A 17,303-nucleotide genomic window follows, 5' to 3' on the forward strand; every position below is an offset into this window, starting at 1 on the left:
GAAGCTTCCATAGGTCTGAATTAAGAAGAAATTTTGCAGATAAAGATAATAACAAACATTAGCACAGAGAAGCCTCCCCAGCTCACTGTTCACCCCAGTCAGAATATGTCAGGTCCCTGAAACATAAGTATCTTTAATAAAAGCTACATGTGCTTTTTTCAGTGTCTCCCCAGCTTTATCCTGAGGCCAGGGGGACTAGGCCTCCTGTCACAGCAGAGAAAATATTATATTATGGATTGGAAGAGAGTCCAGGTACAAGGAAAAGGAAGCATCCCTGTGAACTGGGGTAGTGACTCAGGGAAAGGAGTGCCACTCTCTCAGTCACCCTCACTCCACCGCATCCGGCAAAGTTCTCTATACATGAGGAGGAACTATAGAAAAGCCTAGCTCTTTCCCCCTCGGTGGCTTGGCTCATACTGTTCCTGGTGCCAAAACATTATTTTTCTGGCTTTCACAAGGCTGGCTCCTTCTCATGGGTCAGCTTTCAGCTCAATGCCAGCTCCTTAAAAGGGTCTTTCCTCACTGTTCTGTTATATAACTTATCTCTACTACTGTCCATCCCAGCGACCCTGTTCCTACCCTTCACTGATGTTATCACAGCCTCTGCTTGTCTTATTTATAATCTGCTTCTATACTGGACCAAATGCCCCTGAGGGCAGAGACTGTGTATTGATTTTACCAGGACAATTCCTAGCACATACTAGATGCACAAGACAGGCCAGCTGAATGTGTTCTAGAGCAGCACTGTCCAACAGAACTTTCTGGGATGATGGAACTGATCTGTATGAGGTTCTGTCCAACGTGGTAGCCACTAGCCAAATGTGGCTACTGAGCACTTGAAACATGGCTAGTGCGAATGAGAAACTAAATTTTAAATTTAACTTAATTTTAATTAGTTTAAATTTAAATAGCCACATGTAGTATTGGCTGACATACTGGAGCAGTTTTAGGACAACCCCCTCAGTCCACTGAAGGGTACACAGCTATTCGCAAGAGCGAATCTGACTCAAAGAGAAGGAGCTACCCTGAGCCCGAGCTTGGTAGTTTTGTGAGCTACTTAACCACGGCTATGCAGCCTGGAAATTACCATTATTAACCTTAATAATGTTTTTCCTGGCTATAGAATATGACATATGTTATGAAAACAGATCATTTGGATCAAATTTCCAATAAAATCAGTTACCATTTCTCTAATTCATTTTGTTGATGAACTCTGCATACATACAAAACTCAAACGTCTTTAAAAACAATAAGAAAGGCAATAACTTAAGCTAATTCCCAAGGATTTGTTCAACCAAAATAACAAAATGAACCAGAATAGGTGTCTTATTGATTCAATGGGCTGTGGCCTTTGAGGGCAGACACTGTGTCTGCTAGTTCTACAGTATGTTTATCTCCAGGAACCGGACACTCCTGGCATGGAGAAGGCACTCAGTAATATTGTTTGAATGCACAAATAAATCCTGTAGAGTCATTCTGTTCAACTACTCAGGTTTATTTATGTTTCTCATTTTCTTTTTCTACTCACTGTACTTCTTTTCTCAGATGAAACTAAAAAAGGATGGATGGGGAAAGGCAGGTTGTAAAATTAAAAGGACTAATTTTCCCATATATTCAAGTTGCTCAGCTAGAGTAGCCCAAATGATAGGTCAGCATCAAGAGACTAGGAGAGCACAGGCCCAGGCGAGGTCCAGATTCTCACCATGTCCAAGCACCAAAGGCGGTTGGAGTGGGCCCAGAAGGTCCCTCTGGCCAGTGTTACTTTCACCCAGCTACCAGCAAGAACAGACAACTGGCTGGCCCCCAAGGCGTGTTCTCCAAACAACACCATGGGAATGCCAAGGAAGGAAAAAATAGGACTGGATGTAATTGGCAAATAAGAAACCAGGCATGTTCTTCATAAACCTGATCTGAATTAGTCACACTTGACGTTTGCAATTCTCTCTCAAAAGACAGATCCCAGCACCTCGTCTCGCTTCTACAACAGAGAATCACATGACTTTCCTCTTTCCTTTAGGCTCCTATCTTGCAAATGGATCCAGATATAGCTCTAACGTCAAAGTGGCAGCTCCAGCAAATAATTTCCACAAGAACTAACACCCTTTCCATTTCTTTACTCCTCTTCCTCTTCCCTCCTTTTTCTCCTTCGCTCCCCCACCCCCCATTTCTCTCTGATACAGTGGATCATAGTCAGAATTTCCTCTCTTTGATCTAGTTAGAAAAAGAGTCCCATTCCCTCAATACTGACAGCAGCTGCAGCTGGATCGCCCCAGGCCAGAAATCCTTTGTCTGCAACAGACGAACAAAAATTCTGCCTCTCCCCATTTCCCCACTGATGCCTGTCTCCTGCCTCTCAACTGGAAATCTAACTCACAGGCATTTACATCATGAGGTTTGTTTTTATAAGTTACAGCAAAAGGCAAAAATGAGCATGGTTCTCTGGCTACAGGGAAGGTTTCCCGGCACCTAATTGGTTAGGGATGACATTTCTGTTAATGCCCTTGTATTAAAACTGCATGCCCATACTTTAATTTCACCATAATATCACATCGTGGCACTTAATAAGAGAGAGCCATCCAGAACTGTTACCGAAAAGACATTATGGAACTTTATGTGACTAAGTTGTATACTGACTCTTGGTCAGTGTTTCAAAATAGTTTAAGACTATGTCGAAAAAAGAAAGAAGGAAGGGAGGGAGGGAGGGAGGGAAAAAGGAACACATGGACCCTTAGAGCAGGAACTCCTGAAAAAGAGGGAGTAACAATATATTTGTTCTTCATGCTGCAATTTATCATCCATTCCATTTGGCACTGCATCATTTTTTTAAGTGAATAATATGAAATCTCTTGTTCTACTAGGTCAGATATTATTATGCACCAACCAACTCAGAATCCTGCTGTGCCTGAGCATCATGTTTGGGAAAACAGATGTTCACATTGAGGCCCCCTTTCTGCTAAGTGACAAACTTCCACAAAGCATGAAGTAAGGCCTGTTCCAATCTGTTCAGTAGTCATGATGGGGTGTCAGAGCATCTGTGACACCTGTTGGGGTTCAGGGCGGGCTGCCCCAACATGTGCCTCAGTGGCATATTGATTATTTTGAATTAAAGTTACTTAAGACACGGCCAGCGCAAGAGGGAGACTCTGACCCTCCTTTCTGTCTGCCTGAAAGCAGGAAATAAATTTCTTATGTGAAAGGTACACTCCCTGCGTCTGGAGGCAAAAAAGGACACCCTTATCTCCAGAGACAGGGAATTCAGAATCTAAGAAGCCTGGATAAACAGACCTTGTTACTTTAATTCACTACCCCAAGCCCAAACTCTGTTTAGATTCTTCACTAATTGGGCTCCCAATACCTAAGTTTCTTTGTCCTGTCAGTTCCTCTTAAATGTATTGTTTCTTGGTTGAAAAAGTATAAAAGCTGCCTGTGTCAGCCACTTCTTAGGTCTCATTTCTATGAGACCTCTGTATGCACAATTAAAATTTGTTTCTTTTTCTCCTGTTAATCAGTCTTGTATAGTCTAGCCACAAAAACTCAAGAGGAATAGAGGGAGAAATTTCCCCCTCCCCAACCCACCACATCCAAGAAAATATTAATTTCACATGTGAAAAGACAGCAGTGAAAATCACACGCAGAAGTTCTTTGCCTCTTTGCCTGTTTTTATGTTTAATCAGAAACAGAAGAAAAAGATAAAGCATGCCAGATTTTAGACATATATGAGGCGCTAATTTATAGAAAACAGTATGCATAAGAAACATGTCTTTATACTCGGATTCTGGAGAAGACAATGTGGGCATCGTAAGAAAGTGCGGCAGTTAACAGAACCCCCTTTCACGTGGTAAGGACCTTCTCCAAGACCATGAAGACCACCTTCTCCTAGACTTGGCTGGAATTGTACCACGGGTACTACAGGTATTTACAAATCCTTCAGAAGCTTTTTGGTTACAAAGGAGAGAGCAATTCTTTGCAGAGCACAAGGTGGTTCTCTGTCTCTCCAATTCTCTGACCTAGCAAAAATTACTGTCAACTATCTGCCCAGTTGAGGGATACTGATTCTCTTGTTGCCATGGCAACACATTAGTTATCAGGTCTCTGTGTCTCTTATACTCAATGCCTAAACTGTTCCTCCTGGCTTTTGGATTTTGACACTTCCTAAGCCTTAATTAGTTTATTTGATGGGACCTGCACATCTTATTTTTATACTAAGTAGTACTGAAATACTAAGTAGCTATTGAAAACATAGTCATCCAGAGAACAGATCACAGAGGTAAAAATCGGTGTGCTGTCAGGCCAACCAGAGATGACACAGAACGAGAGTAAAGTGGGAGGCACAGGCTCTGCCTGCTGCTCCTCAGATACTGGGGAAAATCAAAACAGTTTTTGCCATCTGTCATGTAACACAGTGTGAAAATTACAGAGCTGTTCGTTTCGACGTTTGAGGAACATTCTGCCACTGTGATTAGATCACAGTAATATTACCTAGTCACTAAAGGTTTGGATCAATGCTTTTTAATATTTTTTCTTCACAGACCATCTCTGTCTTTACTTATTTTTCAGTGGGAATGTCTGCTAAGCGATTCACTTAGAGATAAGTATTTCACACAGGTAAAGCACTCAGGATAGGAGTCACAGTACAGCTGATAACTTAGTTAAGTTCAGAAAGTTAAAAACAAAAGAAAGCAAGGAACGAAGTTTCGTAAAGGATTACTATCCAGAACAAACAGTTACTCTAGAGCAGCAATTCTCAAAGTGTGGTCCACAGAACCCTTGGGTGGGGTGGAAGGCTTGGGGTGCAAAGAGCCTTTTAGGGAAGCGAACAGGTCAAAACTATTGTCACGATAAACCTAAGACGTTATTGCCTTTTTCACTCTTAACCTATACACTGATGGCACAAAAGTAAACGTGGTAAAACTGTTAAGTGGCTTAACACAGAACAAGGCGATCTCTCTCTTTGTCTCTTTCCCTCTTTCTTTCCCCTCCCCACTTCTCTCCCCTTCTCTCTCTTTTTTCTCCCCCCCTCCTTCCCTCTCTCTTTCTCTCTCTCTCTCTCACACACACACCCATACACACACACACACACACACACACACACGCACCTGTACATGTAGAAGGAGGGAGAGGAGAAAAAGGAAGAGGAGGTTACGTTTTAAAATGTCCCTGCTAAGGGAGTTTTTAAAAATTAAGTCTAATAAACTGTGGCCCTTGAGTACACATCTTTTTAATATTCTGTATGACAAAATGAGAAAGTTGCATAAAACCCTTCTGTTATCACTGAAGCAGAATGGTTGTCTCAAGGAAAAGCATTTGCATGACTCTTTGAGTGGAGAGCAGAACTAACCATTTTTCTCGGTGGAACACAATTTTTATCTGAAAGAACAATGGACAAGCAATAGTACTGACACTTGAGTATTTGGCAGACATTTTTTCTAAATTAAATAAAGCACAACTGTCATTTCCACAGAACAACTTGCAGCAGAGGCTGCCAATGATAAAATGTGAGCTTCTAAGCAAAATTCAGATTTTTGGAAAAATTGTATCTGTAAACTTAAAAGATCTCCAATACATAAAGATTTTTTTTTTCTGAGAAGATAAATGGTGATATAATGAATATAATTTTAAAATACTGTACAATGAAATGTGTCAACATTTGGAAGAGCTGCACCAATATTTTCCAAATAATCAGTGAATAATGTTACAAAATCTTTCATGGGTAAAAGACCCATTTAAACTAAAAGAAAGATCAATAGATTGTAACGTAACAAAACATAAAACATTAATTCTTTTGGTTTCAGATTTCATACTGCAACTAGCTTTAGAAAGACTACCACTTGTCAAGTTTGGGTATATTGTCAAGGAAGAATACCCACAATTATCTAAAAGAGGACATTAAGATATCCATCTCTTTTACAGCTACACATCTGTGTGAGACCAGATTTCCTTTACACCTCAAAGAAACAAACATATCAAAACAAACTGAATGCAGAAACAGATAAGAGACTCCACCTGTCTTCTATGAAGCTATACATTAAAAAGTTTTGCAAAACTGTAAAATAATGCCTCTCTTTTCACTAATTTCTTTTTGTTTTGGAAAATGTAGCTACTGTTCATAAAAGCATTTAGTTACTACACAATGGGTTTATTATTGTTATTTTAAAAGTAGATAAATACATATTTTTTTTGTATTTTCAATTTATAACATAGTAAATATGTAAACAAAGCCCTCTGGAGTCCGCCATAATTTATAAGTGTAAGGGATCTGAGACCATGAAATTCAGGACCATTATCTTAAGAGGGGACAAAGGGGAAACTGTCCAAGGTACTGAGACCACAAACCAAGGACCTAGGGCACATAGGAAGGTAGGTTTTTCGAAATCCATTTCACCCATCTAGGAGACAATTAAACAGCTGCTTCATGACCAGAATCTAACCTCTTATCACCAAAGAATAGATAACAAAATCAGAGAGCAATGAAAAGACAACCTAAGTTTAGCCCCAGGACATAGTTCTATTTTCTTGGGAAACACATACCTTCTCTCACTCTTTTTTTTTTTTTTTTTTTTTTACAAGATTTTTGTCTTCTGGGTATTTCCATATTACCCTAAATAAGCAACATACCATTCCAGATTAACATAGAAAAGATACTTTGGATCACCAGAGAGTCTATAACACCAAATATTATTTATAAAAACAGAAATCAGGACAAGAGGTGACATGTTTCACCTTTTAACAAATACCATTCCCAATACCTAAAATAAAAGATTATGGTAACACTCTGATGCTGATATGTCTTATGCTAGTTAAAAAACCCCATGAATCCTAATAACACTAAATGCGTGACTAATGATAGACTAGGGAATATGATACCATGTTTCCAAAAGAGACTGGCATCTTGGACCAGTGTAACCATTCCAGACCATAAGATTAAGACCCAAATCACACTAATATCAGAGGAATTTTGAGAAGCAATACATCTTGCAACATTTAAGTAGAATTCAATGATTCAAACCTTCAAAAGCATAAAATATTATCGCACAAGCAAAACATTTATCATCCTGGGAATGAGTGAGACCAAGTAAGTCAAAATAAGAACTCTGTTCCGCATGTATGTTTTTCAGAATAAATCAAATAGTAACCACTCTTTAGCACGGAATATTTTGTCACCTACATCACTCAATTTTGGGAAAACTGGATTCTTGGTTTCTTATCAGTAAATGTAAAGAAATGTTACTATTTACCTGAGTCCAAGACCATCCAAGCAGCTGGACCAGTGGATCTGTCATCTCGTCTTCCTATCACAGAACTGTGAAATAGAATAAAACAATATCAACATCCAGCCTGAAACCCTTCTATACTTCCCCATATGCTGTGCTTCTTCACTTCTGAAATGAATAGCAGCTCCAGGAAAGGGAGACATGAGGGATGAAGCCACATGCCATTCTCAAGAAATTGCCCTCTGGAGTTCACCTTTCTAGGGAGGAAATCAGCTTTTCTTTGCCTTTTTTTCTTGGGGGGCTGGGGAGGGCCCACAGGTTCATTTTGTCTTTCACAAGCTACAAAAACAGTGATGCTGACTTTATAAAGGCAGTGCCAGGGCCGTTTGTTTGTTTTCTTGTTTTTAGAATACAAATCAATTTTATCATAGAAGGGTAAAAGCCTGAATTTTCTAAGTCTACTGAGGCTGACAATAACGGCAGCAACAAAATCTCTAACCAATTTATTTTAACTCCTTCACAAAAGTATTAAATGTTTAGTTTCTTTATTCCCCACCCCCAAAATTAGCAAAGTGAATGGGCCAAATGTTGTAAGAATAAACACTATAAAGCACACCACATCTTAAAAGGAGTATATCCAAACGTTACTTCTTAGCTTGATGATCTTCATGGCATGGAGCAGTGTGACTGTAAATCCCTTGGAAGATTTAGCCAGCCCACCTGACATCTCCAGCCAACCCACCATGTTCAAATTCAACAAGAGCAGTATCATGTTTCCCAAGTGTAGAACCCAATGTCCTGAAACCAGAGAACAGAAGAGCTGATAGCCTCACCCCATGAGTCTCCTCTGGTGAGGTATTAAGGAATAAAATACACTTTGGAGGGAAATGGCGAGGACCTGGTGTTGAATTTCCTCAGGTGTTAGCCGAGTCTGGGGTCTCCATGACCAGGCTTTCATTTATAGCAACAGTCTGTTCCATCGTTTTGGCCTCTTTCTTTCGTTTGTCAGCAAAAGGAGCACATATTTTAGACATTATATCAGAAGCTGGTTTTGCACGCTGCATTTGCTTTGGTTTCCCACAAGATAAAAATTCTTTTAACTGTCTCAAGGTATCTGTTAATGAGACCAGTTCTTTAAATAAGACAGAGACCTTCACCCTCATCTCCATGGCCAAAATAAGGAAACAAGGCACACAGGGCTCTTTTACAATTTTGTGATTCATGTTGTGGATATAAATTCTATGACTTAGTCTGATATCCCTGTTTGGGCTTAAATAGAATAAATAGAATAAATAAGACAAACTAGCTCTTAAAGAATCAACCCAGCTTAGGCTACTCTTAATAGTCTCCTTATTACTGCCAGTTAATTGAGTGGGCAACAAATATGTTCTGTTTAATAATTAAACCACATGACCACAACATACTGTCGATTATTACCCTCTTCACTCAAGGATTAAATCTTTCCAAAGCTTTGGTACCAAGCAACCATGAAGAATTTCAAAATCAATTTTTCTTATCCAGCAACTAGACAATGGGCTCTACACGGACTTCAGTAAAAACAAAAATTAAAAACAAATTATGCTTAATTTTTATTTCTTAATATTTCCCCTTAATTTCATTCCTCTTCGTGTTGCCTTTAATCTTATAAAATTATTATTCACAGAAAGCAAAATCCCTCCTGGACTCTTTGCTTTCCTACTTTCTTAATTCAGGACTTAAAATATGCAAGGAACTTTATTATCAGGAAGGAAAATACAATTACACCTCTCAACTGATGGGAGGGATAGTTGTTATGTGCTTGCCACAGGGAGATTGCATCACACCCAGAATTTGCATTCAATGTCTTTTTTAATAAAGCGAGCAGCATCCCCGTTTCTGGAAGAGCTATCAGCCTGAAGGAGAAGATGGACCGTTGTTCTAGTGCACCCTGGTCGCACTAGTTGATGACAAGATTAACAGTTAATATATTCTTTCTGTGGGAGCTACTTCTCCTTGCACCTCCAATCTTTTTTATTATTGTGGTAAAGTACACATAATGTAAAATTTACCATTTTAACCATTTTAAAGTGAACAAGTCAGTGGCATTAATCACATGCGCAATGTTGTGCAACCATCAGCACCGTCTAGTTCTAAAAGTTTCCCATCACCCCAAAAGAAAACCCTGTACCCGCTGTGCCTACGACATCTTAAACCAGGGATTGAACGCTTAATTTCGGATCAGAATTTCTTTAACTCCTCCCTTCTTGTCTCCAGTAGATGATCATAGTTGAAGGCATGAGCTCTGAAATCTGACTGCCTGTATTTAAATTCTGCTCCTGGCACCATCTTTAACAAATACTCATTTACTCTGAGCTTCACTGTCCTCATCTATGTAATACAAGCAATCATAAAACCTCTTACAAGGTTCTGAGGAATAAACTGGAGCATACACCAACCACTCAGTTCAGGGTCTGGCAAGCATTAAGAGCTCAATATATGCTTCATGTATTTCTTAATTTAGTTTTTCATCACAACTTCTGTGGACTAAGCACCATTCTAAATTCTGTGTAAATAAGAGCTTCTTTAAAATTCTTAACAATCCCAAGAAGTAGTCACTATAACCAACTTCGTTTTACAGATGAGGCAACTCAAGCACAGAGAGGTTAAGTAACTTGCCCAAGGTCACACAGCTCATAAGTGGAGAAGCCAGAATTCAGACCTCTATTGGCCATGCTCTTAACTACCATGCCATGCTGCCTCTATACTATTACTTCCAGTTATCATACTCATCCCAAAAGGCATATGGTCGTTCCTTACCATTCTTTTTCTACTTCCTGAAGCAATTTGATGCTCTCAAAACTAGAGAACATCCATGTTCCTGCCTTCTTCATACAGCATCTTAAAGTGTTTCTATGTACTCCTGCCGTTACTTTTTTCATTAACGGTGTGACTTTACACAGTAGTCATTAGATTAGATATGCCATTTTGTTTGCTCTTTTGCCCCATCACATTATAGCATAATCCCACAAGAAAAATTCTATTCCCTCAAATGTTTTTGATCTTCACACTTTAATTACCAGTCATCCTTTTGTACTTTCCATCTGTTTGTGTAGGTAAACTATGCCCCCAACCCCGAGTGGCAGGCTCTGTGTGGCTTGTTAGCTCACATTACAGCAAGAATGTGCATTTAATTCTGGGTACGATTGAGAGGTTAGAATGCAGAAAGAGGGTTGGAGCTCTGCCAGGTACACTGTAGTCATGGTTCTCCAGCTCATCCTGAGGCCAGGGGCACAGTGCAGGAAACAGCCCCAGGAACAGGGTGGAGGAGAGAGAGATTATGGGAAAACCAGCACATCAGCTTCAAAAGTCCCAATTTTACAGAAAAAGAGAGAGGAACCAACATCAGCTAAGCACATGTGTACGCGAGTGTGTGGATGAGAAGCCAGTCTAACAAATTCCACTTCCAGGTACTATAAATTGTTAGCAGAGATCTGCACATTTAAACAAAGCAGGCCCACTGGAAATCCAGGGCAAGATGCTTCATCACATTAAAAAAGAAAAAAAAAAAATACAGGTTCTGATAAAATAAATTTCCCTTGAGGCACAATTGTTTTCCTTTGTACCTTCAAAAGGCTTCATATTACTTCAAGGTGTATCAAATTCAATTTCTTTCTTTTTTCTCTTTTTCTTTAATTACAAAAGTAATATATGCTTCTTGTATAAAGTTGAATCAATACAGAAGTATGTAGAGTAAAATCAAGTTTCCCTCTTAACATCACCACCTTCCAATCCTAGTCCCCAGAGGAAGCCACTGCCAATGCTTTAGAAGAAAGCCTTCAGAGTCCTTTCCTATTTTTTGGCACACATGCAAGTATTTTTGCACATATGCAAGTGTATATGGATATGCAAATGCATGGACATACATACTCAAATACACAAAAATCTTTTATTTTTAGTAACCATAGGAAAAAAGAATGAAACAACAAGATTGCAGCAGAAATTGAAGACATATTGAGTCTCCTATTAAGAGCTGCTGACACCTAGAAAATATCACTGAATTGAAAGGAATTACAGAGAAAGGATTAAAATGAACAGACCTTTTAGCTGAGAACACAAAACACCATTTAATAAATGATGTTATGTATGTCTAACTCCATACTGTGGCCAATTTACTTTGGTTAAATAACCATTCCTCCTCATCAGAATTAGGATAGAACCACCAGCTTTGAAGATTTATGTTAGGTGATTCCAGGAATAGAAAATTTTTATTGCATGTATTCATTGCTATTCACATTCTTGCTTATTTGATTTGACATTCTCCCCAATAGCTTTGCTCATGCATTGCCCCCTTGCTTAAAATATCCTTCTCCCACCCCTATATCTTGCCTCTTTCTACCTAAACTTATTCCTGCTTCAAGCAATAGATCATTTCCTACCATCCCTGGAAAGACCTTTTCGTCACTTTGACCCAAGGAGATCTCTGACTTCTGAGCCTTACCTGGTGGAGTTTGCTACTTCGTGATCAACCAACCATGCTATGTGCTAGTTTGACTTTGTCCATAACTAGACTGTAATTCCGAGTAAGGGTATCTCAGGCACTTGCAGGTTACCTGGCATGATACACCTAGTATGCATTAAGAGAATGTTTGATGAGAAATTTATTTCAATTACTATGGACTATGGCCAGATATTGATCAGTGTTCATGCTTTAAACCTCAAGTAAGAAATCAATTTCCCCAAAGCTTGTAAGTCCTGAATTCTAGGATAAAGAAAGTTAGCATGCTAACCAGGGTTTCTTAGCTCGGGGCCCCTCAGTGTATCCCAGAGGGTCCTTAAGCCCTCTGAAATTATGAGCAACATTGGGTGTGTGTTTCCATGTGCACAGGGGCTGGGGGTAGGGGAGGAAGTCCATGGTTTTCATCAGATGTGCCACAGAGCCTGTGCCTTGAAAGGGTGAAGAAACATTATTTAGGTCACACAGCAGACACAAAGAGAAGTGTTTGGGTAGGGAGTGGCATTTGTGTAGCAGTGTGGGGCCTGGATAACACAAAAGGTACTGCCTCTTCCCACAGATGGAAGAGCTTCTAAGGAGCATTTGTTCCCACTCCTCCATTTCAACCAGCTGTTCAAAGGCTTGACATTGATAAACTATCTGCCTTTTGATATTTTCCAGTGAGTTGAAAAATATCCAGTCATGACCATAAACTCCCTTTATGGCAGGAGATCGTAGCAGGGAGGGTTGTAATGAGAAAAGTGCCTCAGGCCGGAGAGGGCTTACATAAAAATGAGACCTGCACCTTAATGATCTCAAACCTCGGTACACCATTCCACATTCAGCTAAACACACGCACGTAACACTGCAAAGTCCTCTTTCTGTCGGTATGTGCTTATGCATAACTGATAAGAATGATCTCTGTAATAAAACAGAGCTCTGAGAACCCACGTATAACCCTTCAGCTCCTTAGAGGATATTCGTAAGAATGATTCTGGAGCACAATACCCAAGCCAAAGAGAAGTCTGGTGAGTGGAGCTCATTATTTCTGAAACTTGTCACGTCCCACAGCAGAAAAAAAAAAAAAAAAAAAAAAAAAAAAACACGTCATTTGCCCTGACTTAAATTAGAACTGGTTTCCCACTGAGTGGTGTGTTCAATCTTTGGCAGAATAACAGATGATGCCTTAGACAATTACACATCCATATTGGGATGAGAATGAACCCAGCAGTATTTAGACACACCTCAATTTCAAATGATAGAAGCAATGACCCCTTTATAAGACTGGAAGCAAAGTCTATATTTCCTGGGAATCAGGACATCTGAGTTTTAGTCCTGAGCCTGCCATTAATAGGTGTGTGACCTTGGACAAATGAGTTAATCAGTTCCTCAACTGTAAAATGAGGGGGGTGGATTCCGTCTCCTCTCAGCTCCCTTCCAGCTCTCGCGTTCTAAAGCTTATGTATCATTCTGAAGGCAATGAATGGATTGAGAGATTCTTGATTGGGTGAAAAAAGAGGAAAAAAGATTTATCTTGCTTTACAACATGAATTCTTGAGAACTCATGCTAGATTATGGGTCTGCAAAATGGGTCCCATTGTTCTATTAGATATATAAATAGGCTGTCTTAGATAGTTTACTACTTCACATTCAAACTTCAGGTTTTCTGATCCCAGCCTCTCTCTGGAGATAAATGCTAAGCAAACACCTAAGTACAATGGAGTCAACATCTAAAAGATGTCTTCTATTTGCTCATTTTGGATGGCCTTATATCAAGTTTTCTGAAGTTTGGTTTACCCAGGACCAAAGCTCTCTTTAAAGAGCTTCTCTTTTCGTTGAACAACTCTTGTTGCTCATTCAAAGTAAACTATGGTGCAGTCAGAGGTAGTCTTATTTTGGCTCAAGATTAAAAAACAAACAAACAAACAAGCAAACCAAAAAACGAATGGGTGACTTTCCATCCCTATCAATCACACACACCCACAATAACCCTTTTCTTTATTGTTAAAATTGTAAATTTTGTGTTAGGTATGTTTTGCCACTATTAAAAAGAAAACCTTGGATTGGAAGAAGGGAAAGAGTGTGAACCAGCACAGCAATAAGAAAGAATTTGGGGCAGGGGCTAAGGTAAGAGAAGGCGATGTCATGGATTAGGGTGGGGCTGGTTAAAATAAATCATCTTAACACTCTTAAGTCTTTCACTCCTTGGACGTGGGATGTCTTTCCATTTATTCATATCTTTTCAAATTTCTTTCAGCTATATTTCGTAGTTGTAAGCCCAATTCAATCTTGGCAGAGTAGTTAGAGGGAGCTTTTAAACCTGTCAGTGAAATCATATAACTTCTCTGCCTAAAGCACTGCAGTGGCTTAGCAACACAGGACCATGGGGGTGTTGTAAATACACCAACACCCATGAGGCCCTGTTCAACCCAGACCCTGCACCTACTTCTCCAACAGTATCCCAATGACAACTATCCCTCATTCCCCACTCTCCAGCCAGCATGCTTTGCTTTCAGTTTCTAGAAACTGTCAAACTTTTTTCCACCTCGGTGTTTTTATATATGTGATTTCTGCTGCCTGGAACACTTCTCCCCTTGTGGCTTTCTCTCATCTTTCAGGTTTAATATAAATATAACCTCCTCAAAGAGGCCACCCCGAATGGTCCTTGGCATTTAGGTCCACCCATCCTATAACGATCACTTCTCCCCCTTTATGACCTTCAGAGCACTTAGTTCACTGAGCAGCTATGTCTTTGACTGCTCTTTTCTCTGGTGATTCTCCAGCTCCCCCAAGGTCAGAGTCTTGGCCATCTTATTTACCCTGTGTCTCTATGCCTGGCACATTGTTGACCTGCAGTGAATAATTATTGAATGAAAGCAAACAGTGTTGTCTATCACACACAGGCAAAGAAGTCTTGTCAAGAAGGTCAGCATGAAACAAGAATACCCTACAGTTCACACATTCCACCATCTCTGAGGACCAGCCACATTCTGGATCATGTCAGCAGTATCCATTAGACACCTACCCCTCGGTGCCTGCTTCTCAAGCATATGCCCAGTGCTAGGATTCTCTGGTGAATAAGGCCCTGCCTGTGCCCTCATGAGGCTCCATCCCTGCTGAACTGAGATGTCTTTGCCAAAGTATCAAGATGACAGAAATGGGTGGGGGCCTTTAAGAACCAGAACTGAGTGCAGTCATGGCTCATTCACGACAGCCTCCCAGGGGCACACAGTGGGATAAGAACAGAAAAGCTGGGAGGGGAGGCCTCCCATAGGACCTTGGTCTCCATGAAAGTGACTCTGGGCTGGCAGAGGAAGAAGGTACCTGAAGGGACACTCGCTGGGTGTCCCTCGAGGTAGGGAGCAATAATGAAAGTGGGAACAAAAAATGCATGATTCTTAAGTAAGAAAGGCCAGCTTACACCAAGTGCCCTGCAGCATTATTACAGAACATTTAGAGTTTTTCCAAAACACTCTTAAAAGATAATTAACCTAATTTGGCATGTTACAAAGTCATTTTAAATATCCACTTGGTGAATGAAATAATATATTCAGCAGCATGTGTGTGTTAGTGATAACTCAGTTTATCAAGGGCCAGAGGAGCCCAGTCTGGAGGTGCATGCCTCTCTCTGAACCCGGGGGCTGGCAATTATCTCCTACCAGCCTTGCTACCTGCAATAGGTTTGTTTGCGATGTGGCCTGGCTTTAAAAAAATAATACCAATTTGTCTGTAGGGGCTAAATCCCTGGGCCCCTAAATCTGATGATTTATACTGAATACAAGCAGGTTTAAAGGGGGAGGGAACAGTCCCCTCCTAACCATACTGTCCTTAAGATATAACTAAATCAAAGATATTTTAGCTCCTTTAAGGTTTATAAAAAAGGGGGGAGGAGGTCATTTAGTCTTTTCATTGTTATTTCATGTGTTTCAAAACTAATCCAATATTAAGAAACAAGCCATTGGGGGCCATCTAGATGCATAAATTGTAATTACAGGATTCCCTTAATTAATTTTGACAGAGGATTTCACAACAAAGATCCCAAGCCAGTCTTATTTTTCCCAGAAAAGCACTGTGTATGGAATCTTTATTTGCGGAGCCTTCCGCTGACGATGGAGGTTTTAAAAGGCATCCTCTTTAACTCCCTTGATTACTAAAGCAACAGGAACAAATAAGCACCTTCCCAGTTACATCAGGAAGTGGCACTCAAACTGTCCCAGCTGGTGTGAACGTGGCCCCAGAGGTCACCACTGTTCACGAACTTTACTTGCGATAAGATCTGGAGGCAAACCTGGAAGCTAAATATAGAGCCACTGACTGGATTAATGGGAAAAGTAACGTATTCCAAAGAAAGTAATAAACCCGAGCCCCAGAGAGACACTGAGTCTGTCGCCCCACCATATCCAGACTCTCTGAGTTCCTCCTGAGTGGAGCCCCTACCATCTTCATGGCTGCACTTCCCATGCCCAGCATGGGGCTGGCGTGTCGTGAGCCCCCAGTGAGCGTTGCTGCGCTTACATATTGTTCTCAGTCTCCAGCATCTCAGCCAGGTAATATTCTCCCATCCTCTATCATTCGATCTCAAGAGATGAGAAATCTTTATTCATTCTCTCACAATCACTCTCGCTAAACACACAAACAAACCCACTTGCTCTACAAAAGCTTTCCGCATCCTTACACCAACTGCTTTGAATTTTTACAGTCGGGCTGGTTAATTCCATTGCCCTTTCCACTCGCTCACGCACTCAGATGTTTGGTGACCTTGTACTGTGATATAGCCAAATGGTCCTTGCCCTTCAAGAGCTGACAACTCTGACAGTCACACAAAAGCAGGGCCGCAGGGGAACTAGGAAAGCAGGTCCTGTTTGTAAGTATGTCTTCGCATCCCTAGACCTTGCGTTGTCCACTTCCTGCAATTCAAATACTCCCCTTGAGTGTCTTATTCCTCACTCTTTGCACAAGCAGTGGTGATGTACCATGACCTCCTCTGTTCGCTTACAAACCTCACTGGCAATGTCCACCCCTGGGCACCTCGTCTTTAAGTTTGGGCTCCAGAGTTTCCAAACTCCAGTACACATGCAAGTTACATGAGGGTCTTCCTGGACTCAGTGGGACTAGGGCAGGACCTGAGATTCTGCATTTCTAGCAAGCTCCCAGCTGTCACCATGCATCTGGTCTGCAGCCCACACTTGGAGTAGTAAGGGGCTGATTCACACTGAGAGAACACTAACCTTCCTAGTGATTGCTCAAGTAAATGTAACATCTTGTTTCCTTTTTTCCCCCTGTGGGTTTCTTTTATTCTCATTTGCAGTCTCTCCTCAGTATCACACTCTGATTTTGCTGGTGTTCCCCAGACCCCATAAAAACCAACACCGCAACCCAAATTAGTTCCACATGAGAACACAGCCATAAAAGTAGACTCACTTCACTCTTTCCCCATTTGTGGTTTCAATCACTGAAGACACACAAATTAAAAAGAGAGAGAGAAAGAAACAATAAAGTACCTAATGTCCTGTGTTCCCCGGTTTATCTAAAGGTGTTGATTACCTAGAGGTAATTTTTTTCTTGTAAAGTAATTTATTTTAAATAAAAGAAGGTCAAGCAGCTATTTCATTTATCACTAT

The 17,303-nt window shown here is 40.5% G+C and overlaps 1 long non-coding RNA gene across 2 annotated transcripts in view; it reads right to left on the reverse strand.

The window, feature by feature from the left end:
* Nucleotides 1-17,303, reverse strand: part of LOC309814197 — a 348,892-nt gene that overhangs the window by 260,956 nt on the left and 70,633 nt on the right. Inside the window, exons 3-4 of one of the 2 annotated variants that reach the window (XR_014295646.1) lie at nt 7,236-7,300; nt 5,127-5,367 (exon numbers count right to left, since the gene is read on the reverse strand). This is a non-coding gene — a long non-coding RNA (uncharacterized lncRNA). Of the gene's footprint in view, nt 1-5,126; nt 5,368-7,235; nt 7,301-17,303 lie in introns of those variants that run through there. The other variant, XR_014295645.1, reaches the window with a different exon arrangement.

The sequence above is a fragment of the Mesoplodon mirus genome (genome assembly GCF_964341445.2).
Source record: "Mesoplodon mirus genome assembly, chromosome: 12".
NCBI lineage: Eukaryota > Metazoa > Chordata > Mammalia > Artiodactyla > Ziphiidae > Mesoplodon > Mesoplodon mirus.